Source organism: Microcebus murinus, chromosome 12 (assembly GCF_040939455.1).
Source record: "Microcebus murinus isolate Inina chromosome 12, M.murinus_Inina_mat1.0, whole genome shotgun sequence".
Lineage (NCBI taxonomy): Eukaryota > Metazoa > Chordata > Mammalia > Primates > Cheirogaleidae > Microcebus > Microcebus murinus.
In genome coordinates, this window is record NC_134115.1 from 4,974,575 (window position 1) to 4,989,156 (window position 14,582).

Consider the following 14,582-nt stretch of genomic DNA (forward strand, 5'->3'; position numbering starts at 1 on the left):
AGGTATTTCTCATTGTTTGATTTGCAATTCTTTGATTGCACCTTATTAGCAAATTAACAGGTTTCTTCTGTAAATTTTATGTTCTCCTCTTTTCTCCATGTTTTTCTTTTGGCTTTCTTATTGGGCTTTCTTGTTGAGCTTTTCAGCAATAGAATGTCCATTCATATTCTCTTGCTTTTCCATCTGATGATTTTATGGTGTTCTTCATCAAATAGAAGTCTTTCTTTGACTTCTGGGTGACTGAACTCATCAGTTTTCCCCTTTGTGGTTTATGGTCTTGAGTGTTAAAATTTTCCTCACCCACAAACCACAAATAGACTATCTTCTATATTTTCTTCTACTCCCTTTATAGTTTTACTTTTCACATTTAGGTTTTAATTCCAACTGAAAGTACTTTTGAATATGGTATGAGATAGGGACCCAACATTTAAAAAATCTTTATGTAGTGAGCCAATTTCATGTTATTGGTCTTTCTTCTGCTGTGCTGATGTTCCTTCCTCCTAGAACGTACTAAGTTTTCTATGTCATGGTCTGTTCTGACCTCTCAGTTCTGTTACAGTGCTCTGTTTAGGCCTTCTGTAAGTACCACACTGTTTTAATCCTTATAGCTTTGAAACTGTCTTAACACCTGGTAGTGTGAGTCTTCCCTCTTGATTCTCCTTTTCCTAAGCTGACTTAGCTACTCTCATTTATTCTTCTTTATTCTGATTCGAGAATCAGTCTTTCAAGTCACTAAAACCACATGTTGGGATTTTGATAGCACTTGCATTGAATGTATATGGATTAATTTGAGGGCGAACAGATACTTGTCTTTTTTAGATCATCACATCTATGAACATGGCATAAGTTTCCACATATTCAGTTTTTAGGATGTTTTGATAGAGTTTTAAAACTCTTTCTAGAATGTTCTTCTGTTAGAGTGTCTAGTTTTAGTCCCTGTTGTAAGTGGTATATTACTTTGAGTTTCTTTTTCTCAACAATTATCACTCGGGGGAAAGGAGTATGATGTGATCTTGTGTCTAGAAATTTTGCAGATTCTAGCAAACATTGACAGTTTTGTCTCCTGACTTCTAAGGCCTAACCTGAGACAATGCCCTCACCTCACTGCACTGACTAGGGACGCCTTTGAGACTGGCCAGGAGAGGGCACCCTTGTCTGTTGCCAACCTGTAAAGGAATGCTTGGAGATTTTGATCCATTAAAAATGATGTTTGCTGTTTTAATTTACATTTCCCTGATGATTAGTAATGTCGAGCATTTTTTCATATTTTTTAAGCCATTTCTGTATCTTCTTTAGAAAAACTTCTGTTCTTGTCTTTTGCCTACTTTTTAATGGGGTTGTTTGTTGTTTTCTCTTTCCTATTTGTTTGTGTTCTTTGTTGGATGTATGGTTTGTGAATATTTTCTCCTATTCTCTACGTTGGCTATTCACTCTGTTGATTTTTTCCTTTGCTGTGCAGAAGTTTTTGTTGTTGTTATTTTTTTAAATTTCAGAATATTATGGGGATACAAACGTTTTGGTTAATTGGATTGCTTTTATACTGCTTGAGTCAAAGTTATAAGTGTGCCCATCACCCAGATAGTGTACATTGTACTTGTTAGGTATGGTTTCATCTATCTCCTCCTCCTCCCTCCCACCTGCATGATTTCCATTGAGTTTTACTTCCATCTGTGTATATGAGTTCCAATTGGTTAGTTATAATAGTGAGTACGTGTGGTGTTTGTTTTCCCATTATTGCGATACTTCACTTAGGAAGATGATCTCCATTTCCATCCAGATTGTTGGAAAAGGTATTAATTCATTTATTTATGGCTAAGTGGTACTCCATGGTATACATATACCACATTTTATTAATCCACTCATGAATTGATGGACACTTGGGTTGATTCTACATCTTAGCGATTGTGAATTGTGCTGCAATAAACATTCCAGTGTAAGTGTCTTTTTAACAAAATTACTTTTTTTCCTTTGGGAAAATACCCAGTAGTGGCATTGCTGGATCAAATATTTTAGTTCTTTGAGGAATCTTTATACCATTTTCCATAGAGGTTGCACTAGTTTGCAGTCCCACCAACAGTGTTTAAGTGTTCTCTTCTCTCTGCATCCATGCCAGCATTTATTGTTTTGGGACTTTTTGATAAAAGCCATTCTCACTGGGGTTAGGTGATATCTTACTGTGGTTTTGATTTGCATTTCTCTGATGATTAGTGACATTGAGCATGTTTTCATATGTTTATTTTGGCCATTAGTCTATCTTCTTTTGGAAAGCTTCTGTTCATGCCTTTGCCCACTTTTTTATGGGGTTGTTTGACTTTTTCTTGCTGATTTCCTTGAGTTCTTTGTAGATACTGGTTATTAGCCCTTTATCAGATGCATAGCATGTGAATATTTTCTACCATTCTGTAAGTTGTGTATTTGCTCTGTTGATTGTTTCCGTCGCCGTGTAGAAGATTTTTAATGTAATCAAGTCCCATTTATTTATTTTCGTTGTTGCTGTGGGTCTTCTTTATAAATTCTTTGCCTAGGCCGCTATCTAGAAGAGTTTTTCCAACATTTTCTTCTAGAATTCTTATGGTTTCATGTCTTAGATTTAAGTCTGTTATCCACTTGAATTAATTTTTGTGAGTGGTGAGAGAGAGAGATGGCTCCTGTGTCAGCCTTCTACGTGTGGCTATCCAGTTTTCTCAGGACCTTTTATTAAATAGGGATTCTTCTCCCCAGTGTATATTTCTGTCTTCTTTGTCAAAGATCAGATGACAACATGTGGGTTGTTTCATCTCTGGGTTCTCTTTTCTGTTCCATTGGTCTATGTCTCTATTTTGTGCCAATACCTTGCTGTTTTGGTGTCTGTAACCTCATGGTATAGCTTAGCGTCTGGTAAAGTGATGCCTCCAGATCTGTTCATTTTGCTTAAGGTTGCTTTGGCTATTTGGGCTCTTTCCTGGTTCCAAATGAAGCATAGAAGTATTATTTCTAGATCTGTGAAAAATGATATTGGTATTTTGATGGTGATTGCATTGAATCTGTAAATGACTTTGGGTAGTCTGGACATTTTAACAATGTTGATTCTGCTGATCCATGAACATGATATGTTTTTCTATTTTTTTTACATCATCTTCAATTTCCTTCCTCAATGATTGATACTTTTCTTTGTAGAGATCTTTTACCTCCTTAGTTAAATAAATTCTGAGGTATTTTATTTTCTTTGTAGCTATTGAAAAAGGTATTAAGTCTTTGATTTGATTCTCAGCTTGACTGTTGTTGGTGTATCAGGATGCTACTGATTTTTGTACATTGACTTTGTAGCCTGAGACTTGGCTGAATTTATTTATCAATTCTAGAAGTATCTTGGTAGAATCTTTGGGGTTTTCTAGATATAAGGTCATATCATCAGCAGAGAGTGACAGTTTGAGCTCTTCTTTCCCCATTTGGATACCCTTAATTTCCTTCTGTTGCCTGATTGCTCTGGCTAGGACTTCCAGCACTATGTTGAATAGAAGTGGTGACAGTGGGCATCCTTGTCTTTTCCAGTTCTGCATGGGAATGCTTTCAGCTTTTCCCCATTCAGTGTAATGTTGGCTGTGGGTTTGTTGTATATGACTTTCATAATTCTGAGGTAGATTCCATTTATGCCTATTTTGTTAAGAGTTTTTATCATAAAGGGTACTCAATTTTGTTGAATGATTTTTCTGCATATATTAATATGATCATAGGGTCTTTGTTTTTGCTTCTATTTATGTGGTGAATCACATTTATGAATTTACATAGTTCTACCATCCTTCCATCCCTAGGATGAAGTCCATTTGGTTGTGGTGGATTATTTTCTTGATGTGCTGCTGAATTCAGTTTGCTAGGATTTTATTAGGAATTTTGCATCTCTATTCATAAGGGGTGTTGGTCTATAGTTTTATTTTTTTGTTGTGTCCTTTCCTGGCTTTGGTATCAAGGTGATTCTAGCTTCGTAGAATGAGCTGGGAAGGATTCCTTCCTTCTCAATTTTATAAAATAATTTCTCCAGTGTGAGTACCAATTCTTCTTTGTAGTTCTGATAAAATTCGGCTGTGAAACTGTCTGGTCCAGTAATTTTTTTGTTGGAAGATTCCATTTATTGCTGCTTTAATTTTGTTGCTCATTATTGGTCTGTTCAAGAGTTCTATTTCGCCCTGATTGAGCCTTGGGAAGTTGTGTATTTCCAAGAATTTGTCCACTTCCTCAATGTTTTTATATGCAGAGAGATTTTTTATAGTATTCACAGATGATATTTTGTATTTCTGTGGTATCAGTTGTAACATCTCCTTTTTCATTTCTGATTGATCTTATGTAGGTCCTTTCTTTTCTATTTCTGGTTAATCTAGCAAGAGGTCTATCAATATTGTTTATCTTTTCAAAGAACCAACTCTTTGTTTCATTTATCTTCTGTATTTTTTTAAATTTCATTTAGTTCTGCTCTGAGCTTAGTTATTTCTTTTCTTCTGCTGGGTTTGGGATTGGTTTGCTCTTCCAATTCTAGTTCCTTAAGATGATTCATTTGATTGTTGATTTATGATCTTTCTGTCTTTTTGATGTAGGAATTTAAGGCTATGAATTTTCCCTTTTGGACTGCTTTTGCTGAATCCCACAGACTTTGATAACTTATGTCCCCTTTGTCATTTAGTTTGAAGAATCTTTTGATTTCCATCTTAACTTTCTCCTTGACCCAATGATCATTCAGCAATAGGTTGTTTAATTTCCATGATTTTGTGTAGAATTGAGTGTTTCTGTTGGAGCTGATTTCCAATTTTATTCTACTATGATCTGAGAAGATACATGGTATAATTTCTATTTTTTTGGCATTTGTTGAGACATGTTTTGTGGCCTAATATGTGATCGATCTTAGAGAATGTTCCCTGTGCTGATGAAAAGAATGGATATTCAGTAATTTGGGGGTAGAATGTTCTGTAAATGTCTGTTAGGCCCATCTGTTTTAGAATCCTGTTTAAGTCTGGTGTTTGTTTATTTATTTTCTGCTTGGAGGATCTGTCTAGTTCTGTCAGTGGGATGTTGAAGTCCCTAGCAATTACAATGTTGCTGTTTATTATTTTGTTTAGATCTGGTTTGCTTTATGAATCTGGACACACCTGTGTTGGTTGCATAAATATTTAGGATTGTTATGTCTTCTTGATGGATTGCTCCCTTTACCATTATAAATGACCGTATTTGTTTGATTTGAAGTTGATATTGTCTGATGTAAGAAAGGCAACACCTGCTTTCTTTTGATTTTCATTTGCATGGAATATTTTTTTCCATCCCTTTACCCTGAGTCTGAATGAGTCCTGTAGGTTAGATGTGTTTCCTGGACACAGCAGATACTTGGCTTGTATTTTTCATCCATTCAGCCAGTTCTGTGTCTCTTGAGTGGGGAATTGAAGCCATTCACATTTATTGAAAGAATTGATAAGTAGGATGCATTTATGTTCATCCTGTTGGGTAGAACCTTCTTGCTTTGCTTTACCTTTTGAGCCATTATTTTATATGGGCTCTGAACTTTAGTGTTTGGGTGATTTTACACTGCTGGGTTCCTACTGTGCTGGTTGATGTATAAGGCAGATCTGAGTACTTCTTGCAGGGCCCATCTGGTCTTGACAAATTCCCTCAGTGTTTGCTTGTCTGAAAAACTCTTATTTCTCCCTCATATAAGAAATCTAGTTTTTTAAGATACAAAATTCTAGGCTGGCCATTACATGTAGAAGAGTTTTTCCCTATGTTTTCTTCTAGAATTCTTATGGTTTCATGCCTTACTTTTGAATCTTTCATCCATCTTTAACTAATTTTTGTGTATTGTGAGAGATAGAGGTACTGTTTAATTCTTTTGCATGTGGCTATCCAATTTTCCCAGCACTATTTACTTAATAGGGCTTCCTTTCCCCAGTGTATGTTGTTGTCTGCTTTGTCAAAGATCAGTTGGTTGTAGTTACAGGGTTTTATTTCTGGATTCTCTATTCTGTTCCATTGGTCTATGTCCCTACTTTTATAGCAGTACCATGCAGTTTTGGTTACCATAGCCTTGTAATATAATTTGAAGTCAGGTAATGTGATGCCTTTAGATTTGTTCTTTTTGCTTAAGATTGCTTTGGCTATTCAGGGTCTTTTTTGGTTCCAAAGAAAGCTTAGGATTATTTTTTCTAGGTCTGTGAAAAAAGACATTGGTATTTTGATGGGAATTGCATTGAATCTGTAGGTCACTTTTATAGTATGGCAGTATGGACATTTTAATGATGTTGATTCTGCCAACTCATGAGCAAGGGATGTTATTCCATTTGTTTGTGTCATCTGTGATTTCTTTCATCAGTGTTTCATAGTTCTCCTTGTAGACAGCTTTTACCTCCTTGGTTAAGAATTAATATATTCCTAGGTATTTTATTTTCTTTGTAGCTATTGTGAATGGGGTATTAAGTTCTTGATTTGACTCTCAGCTTGATTGTTATTAATATATAGAAATGCTGCTGATTTGTGTACATAACCTGAGACTCTGTTGAATTTATTTATCAAGTCTAGAAGTCTTTTGGGGGAGTCTTTAAAGTTTTCTGGATACAAGATCATATTGTCAGCAAACAGGAATAGTTTTGACCACCTCTTCCCTGCTCTGTTTGCCCTTTTATTCTTTCTCTTCCCTGATTTTCTGGCTAGGACTTCCAATAATATGTTGAATAGAAGTGTTAACAGTGGGCATCCTTGTCTTGTTTCAGTTCTTAGGGGGAATGCTTCAACTTTTCCCCATTCACTATAATGTTGGTTGGGGGTTCGTCATATATAGCTTTTATAATTTTGAGGTATGTTCCTTCCATGCCTAGTTTGTTGAGGGTTTTTATCATGAAAGGGTGCTGGATTTTATACGCTTTTTCTGTATCTATTGAAACAATCATATGGTCTTTGTTTTTGCTTCTGTTCATGTGGTGAATCATGTTTATTAATTTGCATATGTTGAACCATCCTTGAATTCCTGGAATGAAACCCACTTGGTCATGGTGAATTATCCTTTTGATGTGTTGTTGAATTTGGTGTGCTAGTATTTTGTTGAGGATTTTTGCATCTATGTTCATAAGGGATATTGGTTTATAGTTTTGTTTTTTGTTGCTTCCTTTTATGGCTTTGGTATCAAGGTGATACTGGCTTCCTAGAATGAGTTAGGGAGGATTCCCTCCTTCTTGATGTTATGGAATAATTTCTGCAGGATAGGTACCATTTATTCTTTGTAGGTCTGGTAAAATTTGTCTGTGAATCCATCTGGTCTGGGAATTTTTTTGGTCAGGAGATTTTTTATTACTGCTTCAATCTCGCAATAAAAAAAAAGAATGATGTTTGCAGTTGGCCTTTGGGAGATTATCTTTATCAGCCTAAAGGACTTCATTCCTTCATTTATTAATTAATTCATCAAATATGTATTAAGTGCCTACTCGGTCGAGACAGTGATTTTTTTGCACCTAGGATATGCCTATGAACCAGTTTAAAAAGAAAATCTCTGCTCTTGTGGAACATATATATATTAATTACATAATTACTTTTGTAACATATAGGTGTTGAACTTTATCAAATAACTTTTTAGCATCTTTTGAGGTAATGATGTAATTTTTCAGAAAAAAATCTATTAATATGGAAAATTACAAGATTTTCTGATCCTGAGAAATGGAGTTGTGATTCTGTGGTAAACTCTGCTTCATCTTGACATAGTAATTGTGAAATACATTCTTGAATTTGGGCATCACATATTTTCTTTAGGATTGTTTTTCAGTTTCTGTTCATAAATGAAATCAGTCTTAATTGTCTTTGCTGCCTTTACTTGTATGCACTCATCTGGTTTGGATATCATGATTATATGGTTATTTTCACTTCTAAAAATGAGCTAGGCTTACTCCAAATCAGGAGAGAAAGCTTATCAGAGAGGCCTTCCTTAACCATTTAATCTTAAATAGAATCATCTGGATACTCCCTATTTCTACATCCTGATTTATTTTTAGCTTAAAGCACTCACCACATACAAACATTTATTTGTTGTTAATTTGCATATTATTTGGCTACGCCCTTCTGTTAGCTATAATTTCCATGGAGGTGTCAATCTTGTTTAGTGCAGTAGCCCCCAGCACCTAGAATGGTGCCTGGCACATAGTGATGTTCAACAAGCGCTTGATGAATGAACACATAGATCAACCCAGGCTTTTACAAGTTAAGAACTGAGAGCCCACAGAGGTGACAGGGTGCTGAGGGTCAAACGCTTCTAGCAGTTGTAGAATCACCAGCAAGTTTTTCTAGGTAGACTCAGCCCAAATTCTTTTCATTTGCATATACTGTCGGAGAAAATACCCAAGCAATTCTATGAGAATATAAATATTTCAATTCAAAATTTGGGAAATTTAAAAAAATGACAAATTAAAATCTAGCTAAATATGTCATCTTATAGACCAGAGATGATTAAATTTTTTTGTTCACTTAGTCTGCATATACCAAAGAATGATTTTTAAAAGAGCTGTGTATTACTATTAATATATTTAGTATACATAACAAACCAGTATCAAGATAGTGTAGCAGATAAGGAGAATGTGAATTTGTGGTAATATGATTAAACCAGGTATCCAGGCAAGCCAATACCCAAAGCTGTGTTATCCATACAATTTTAATTTTGGAGGAGAAATTTGTAGTACCTTTGAGAAAATTTGTTAAGTCATACCAACTAATGACTGTTCTTTGAGGGGGCTTTTTGCTGGATCTGATTATTTGGTTTAATTGATCCTATGGAGGACAGCTTTAGCTGAAAAAGAAAATGGAAATGAAAGACTTAATTAAAAATGTAACATCGCTTCCTTGCTGTGAGAACACCAAAATAGGCAATGAACACATTCTCTTCAATATTTATTCAACTGATTTTCATGGTAATTGGTTGGACCGTGACTATAAAGGGGGAAACTTGGCAGAGCAGATTACTCAGAGAAATAAGGATGCAAAGCAGTTCTGTGTCTAAATTTATTCCAGGGTATGCCAACCTTTGTGCCTTCCCGCTGTGTGCTGAGATCACTAGAAATGTGGCTCAGAAGCAGCTTGTGGCAGCTTCCGAGCCTTGTTGGTAAGATGTCAAGAACACTGACCCTAAAATAGCAGCTGGAAAGAGCCGGTGGCTGGATCTCTCAGAAAAGCCTCAGGGAGGGAGCCCAGAATGCTTTTCTTTTTAACATTTTCAGAATGACTTAGTCAGCCCTGTTATATCTAAAGTTGCTTCCTGAGTCATTTGTCATTGATTCATCCCCTTGGCCTTGATGGACCAGGAGAGTGAGGTGCTCACACTGTGCTTGCACCTGAACGAGCAGCCACTACACGCGTGCCTGGGTTTCCCGTGGGCTTGATTAATGTGGTCTCAGGTTATCGCACATTTGAGAGCACATACTGGGGCTTTTGTTTATAAGATTGCAAAACAATGACAACAGCCCATCACCCCACATTTACTAAGATTTTCTTATATCCAGAGAGTAAGAAAAAAAATCCTGCCACTTTATAATGCCCTGCTGTTATTCGTTTAATTCCCTTTGTATCAGTCAGTCTAGGCTGTACTGCAGTAAGGAAATCTGAATTCTCAGTGGCTTAACCCAGCAGCGCTTCAGTCCTCACGCCGAGCCCGTGTGTGCCGCGCAGCTCGCCAGGCCCCTCTGGCCCTTGGGTGACTCAGGGTCCAGGTAGTGTCCCTCTCCTGGGTCCTGCTGATCAACACAGGGGCTCAAAAGAGAAGAGGGGCTGGAGGAAACTTGCTGGCTCTCCATAGGCTCTCTGGGGAGGCCACTTGTGTCACCCCTTCTTCCTGGTCCTTGAGTCCCAACCTCAGTACAAGGAGGCTGAGAAGTGCCAGGAGGAATGTCAAATGTTTGACCCACAAGCCTGTCTCAGCAGCATGCCTTTTAAATTGTCAGCAGGGTAACAGCAAAAAAAAAAAAAAAAAAAAAAAAATTACAAACAAATAGCATACAATAGAAAGGCTGTTAAAGAAAAATACTAGTCTCTTGCCATCCTCCTTACCCCATTCTCATTTCTGCCAGGCAAGCACTGCCCACAGAATTACCCTATCCCAAAGGAATGTGCCTACACTGCTATTTATTGATTTAATAGCTTAAGATATCTTTTCTTGATGCTGCAAAGGGAAAACTAAAGCTTTAGTTCATTTTTGCTACTTTTTCATTTTATGACAAGCTTTTAGTTTGTCTAGTGGTTGTCTCTGTGCTTTTGGCTACATCAAACTTGTCTTCCGTATGCCATCAGTGTCAGGCAGCAGCATCTGGTGACTTCCCTCCCCGCCCATGGGGACCCGGCAGGCCTGCTGGCCCTTTCAATCCCATCCCGTTAACTTTTTGGAGTATTTTCTCAAAGTATACTACAAAGAACTTTTTTCTTTGGACAATCATTGGAGAGTACCTTGCTCAAGGACTCTACCACAAACGAGGACACTCTCCTGCATAAACAGACCACAACCGTCAAAACCAAGACTGGAACCTTGAGGCATCACTGACAGCTAATCCCCTAGAGCCTGCTCGCTCCCCAGCAAGGCCCTGGATTGGAAAAGGTCGGATTCAGAATCACGCGCTGCATTTAGTTGTCACATCTCTTTAGTCTCCTTCAACCTGGGACAGTTCTCAATTCAGGTTCTTCTGATGTGACCTCACTCTCTGGTTAAGGCCGGGCATCTTGGCTGCCTCCCAGAAATGACTCTGTGCGCCTCCCGAGCATCCGGCCAGTGGAAACAGCTGATCTCCTTACTGATTCTGTAGATTTAGACCTAAGTAGATTTAGGTAGATTCTGTAGATTTAGACCTAAGTATTTCATTTTGGTGGATGCTAATGTAAATGGTATTGTGTTTTAAATTTTAAATTCCATGTGTTCATTGATCTTATATAGGAAAGCATTGGACTTTTGTATATTTACCTTGTATCCTGCAACCTTACTATAATTGTCTTTAGTTCAAGGAGGTTTTTTTTGGTTGTTGTTGATTTTTTTGGATTCTTTTTTTCATGTCATCTGCAATGGACTTTTGTATATTTACCTTCTATCCTGCAACCTTACTATAATTGTCTTTAGTTCAAGGAGTTGTTTTTTTTTGGTTGTTGTTGATTTTTTTGGATTTTTTTTTTTCATGTCATCTGTAAACAGAGGCAGTTGTCTTTCTTTCTTCTCAATCAGTATACGTTTTCTTTCCTTTCTTTCCTTACTGCAATAGCTAGGTCAGTATGATCTTGAAAAGGAGTGGTTATAGGGTGGCATCCTTGCTTTGTTCTTGATCTGTGAGTTTTTCAACATTAGGTATGATGTTAACTTTTTGGTAGATATTCTTTATCAAGTTGAATAACTTCCCCTCTATGCCTAGTTTACTAAGAGCTTTTTTTTTTAAAGTCATGAATGTTATGTGTTAGAGTTTGTCAAATGCTTTTTCTGCCATGAATGTTATGTGTTAGAGTTTGTCAAATGCTTTTTCTGCATCTATTGATATGATCGTGTGATTTTTCTTTCTTAGCCTGTTGATATGATGGATTAAAGTAATCAATTTATGAATATTGATCAACTTACATAACAGAGAACTCCCTCTTGGTTGTGGTATAAAATTCTTTTTATATATTGTTGGGTTCTATTTGCAATATTTTGTTGAGCATTTATGCACCTATCCTTGTGAGAGATTTGGGCTATAGTTTTCTTATAATGTCTTTGGTTTCAGGATTAAGGTAATGCTAGCTTCACAGAATGAGTTAGGAATATTTTCTCTGATTATCTTCTGAGAGTGATTGTAGAGAATTGGAATAAAATTCTTCCTTAAATGTTTGGTAGAATTCACCAGTGAACTCATCTGAGCCTAGTGCTATCTTTTTTTGGAAGGATATTAGTTATTGGTTCAATCTCTTTAGTAGACATAGGAATATTCATATTTCTTCTTGTGTGAGTTTTGGCAGATTGTGTCTTTCTAAGAATTGGTCCATTATGTCATCCAGATTATCAAATTTATGGGCATAGAGTCATTCATAGTACAGATGCTCCTCAACTCGCAACAGGGGTAAATCCCAATTAAATCTATAATTAAATCAAAAACATCATAAGTCAAATACATTTAATACCCTGATAACCCATCTTAAATTGAATTCCTTTATTCCTGGTTCCCTTATTGTCTTTTTAACACCCACGGGACCTTTTGTGGTATCCTCCCTTTCATTTCTGATATTAATAATTTGGATCTTCTCTCTTTTTTTCTTAGATATCCTGGCTAGGGGTTTATCAATTTTATTGATATGTCCAAAAGACCAGCTTCTGGTTTCATTCATTTTCTCTGCTGATTTCTTGTTTTCAATTTCATTGATTTCTGCTCTAGTTTTTATTATTTCTTTCCTTCTGCTTACTTTAGATTAATTTGCTCTTCTTTTTCCAGTTTCCTCAGGTAGAAGCTTAGATTATTAATATTAGGCCTTTCTTCTTTTCGAACATATGCACGTTCTAATCTATTTTTCTGTAGCCTGCCTAGAACAAAGGTTGTCATCTTTACTTTTATTTCCTCTTTGCTGTGCAGAGCCTCACCTGGTTGTCTGAGGTTGACATGCTATGCATCCTCACTGTAGCAGTATCCCTTCAGGTATCCGGAGCCTAGGTTTGTCCCAGCAGACAGGTGGTTTTGCTCAGCCGTCAGTATTTCTAGTGCACCACAGGGGATCCACACAGATAAATCTGTTGGCTGCAAGTTCTCTGGGAAGGAGCCAGACTGGAGTTTTAGTGAGTGTTTATGGGAATGAAGTGAACTGGCCTCTCTATTTCTTTAGGCAGTAGGTATACATGACTTCTCTCTTCTGCATGCCTTTGTTTGCATATGTGTGTGTTTCTGTTGGCCAGCTATGTACTGCAAAGAGGCTAACTGGTGGTCCCTAGCTTTGGCAGCATGTTGGAATCCTGGGGGAGCCTGAGACACACTGGTGTTGGGGCCCTACTCCCTAGCTCCTGATGACCCTGCCTGGGCTGGGCCCTGGATGCTGGGCGACTGAAAGCTCTTCAGGCTATTGGGACATGAGCTCAGGTTGAGACTGCTGTGCCAGACACTTTCCTATCATAAAACCTTCTTTATCTACCCCAATTCCCCCAGAACTTACATAAGTATTAATCATTAAGATATTGGAATAAAGAGTGAAGGTCCAGGCAGCACCCCAACATACTAGTCTTAAGCTGAGTTACTGGGCTTCCCTGCCTTCTAAATAACTTTCCTGCTTGAGTCACACAGGGTGTCTTTCCAGGTCAGGAATTCTAAGGAGTGCCAGGAGAATTAACCTCAATGGAAGGATACTGGGAAGTCTTGCAAACAGACTCCTTTCTGAAGTTGCCCAACAGGCCACACCCTTTGTAAGGCTTAATGCCAAGAGTCAGGGGACCCTCTGGCCCGGAGATCCCTCCCCTCTGGTGTTTGCAGAGACAGGCGGGGAGGGCGCCTGCAGGAGGAAAACATCCTCATATCAAAGCTTCTGCTCTTGCCTCTGGCTGCCAGTTCGTAGAACCCTAAGCAGACGGTGTGAGCCTCTCAGAGCACCTTGTGCAATATGCACACCTGGATTTGGGGTGCGAGTGGGAACAGGGCTGAAGGCCCAGAGATTGATGTCCCACTAGTGGGTTGATGGAAGGGGAGAGAAAAGAGTAGCCACATTAGGGGAGGCAGGAGTGACATTAGGAATTTGGGCAAAAGGAAATATTGGGATAGTAGTGAGAAGGAGAGTGGGCATCCCTCGGGAGTCCCTGTAGGAGGGTGGGGAGAGCTGGTTGCCGCATGGGAGCCGGGGCTGCTGACTCAGGTGAACGCTGATGGAGAGAGAATCCCTGAGGCTAGAGGGTGAGGTCAGGGCACTCAGTGGCCCTCAGGTGACCCGTGACAGTGAATGGGTCTAGCCAGATATCTGCTGCCTACCCCATCTCCCACTCCTTAAGGAACAAGTTCCGGGGGTTGGTTCTAGAACTCTTCTAGAAACTGTTCCTGACAGGCTCACTCCACCCTCTTCATGTGTGGTCTACACCATGAGTGTACCAGCTCAGGGCGATGAATGTGGCTGACGGTCCCTGGCTCGGGCCAGGAGGCAGGACAGAGCATTACTTTCCCCTGCCCCAGCACTCATTTATTCAGGAAAGTCTGTGGGGCAGGTACTGTGCTGGGCTCTAGAACAGGAAGCCCAGGGACATGGAGCACTGCCCCTTTGACTCAGCCAGGCTCACCCCCCATGGAGCTCCTCTGTGGAAGCGTGAGCTTGCTCCCGGTGGAAGCCCTGAGCAGGCCTGGCTGCTGGATGCCAGCCTTCGGGCGGGAGAAGGAAGGGAGGCTGCCTGGAGGTGCTGGCGTCATGGCGGAGGCTGAGCTGGGTTCCCCGGTAGAAGCATGTTCTGGGCCAGGAGCTGGCCACGCAGAGGCCTGGAGGCGGGAGGGGCACGGGGCCCTGTAGATGCTGTGCAGGACGCTGGGCAGAGAATTCTGGGAGCAATTCTAAGAGGGGCAGGGAGGGAACAAGACAGAGAGGCGAGGTGGCCCTGGTGTCCGAAGGCGGGGTGTGGGGGAGGGTGTCTC

At 39.0% G+C, this 14,582-nt stretch overlaps 1 protein-coding gene across 1 annotated transcript in view; it reads left to right on the forward strand.

The window, feature by feature from the left end:
- SHC3 (SHC adaptor protein 3) overlaps positions 1 to 14,582 on the forward strand; it is a 144,084-nt gene that overhangs the window by 125,147 nt on the left and 4,355 nt on the right. The gene's annotated exons all lie outside the window — the stretch shown is intronic.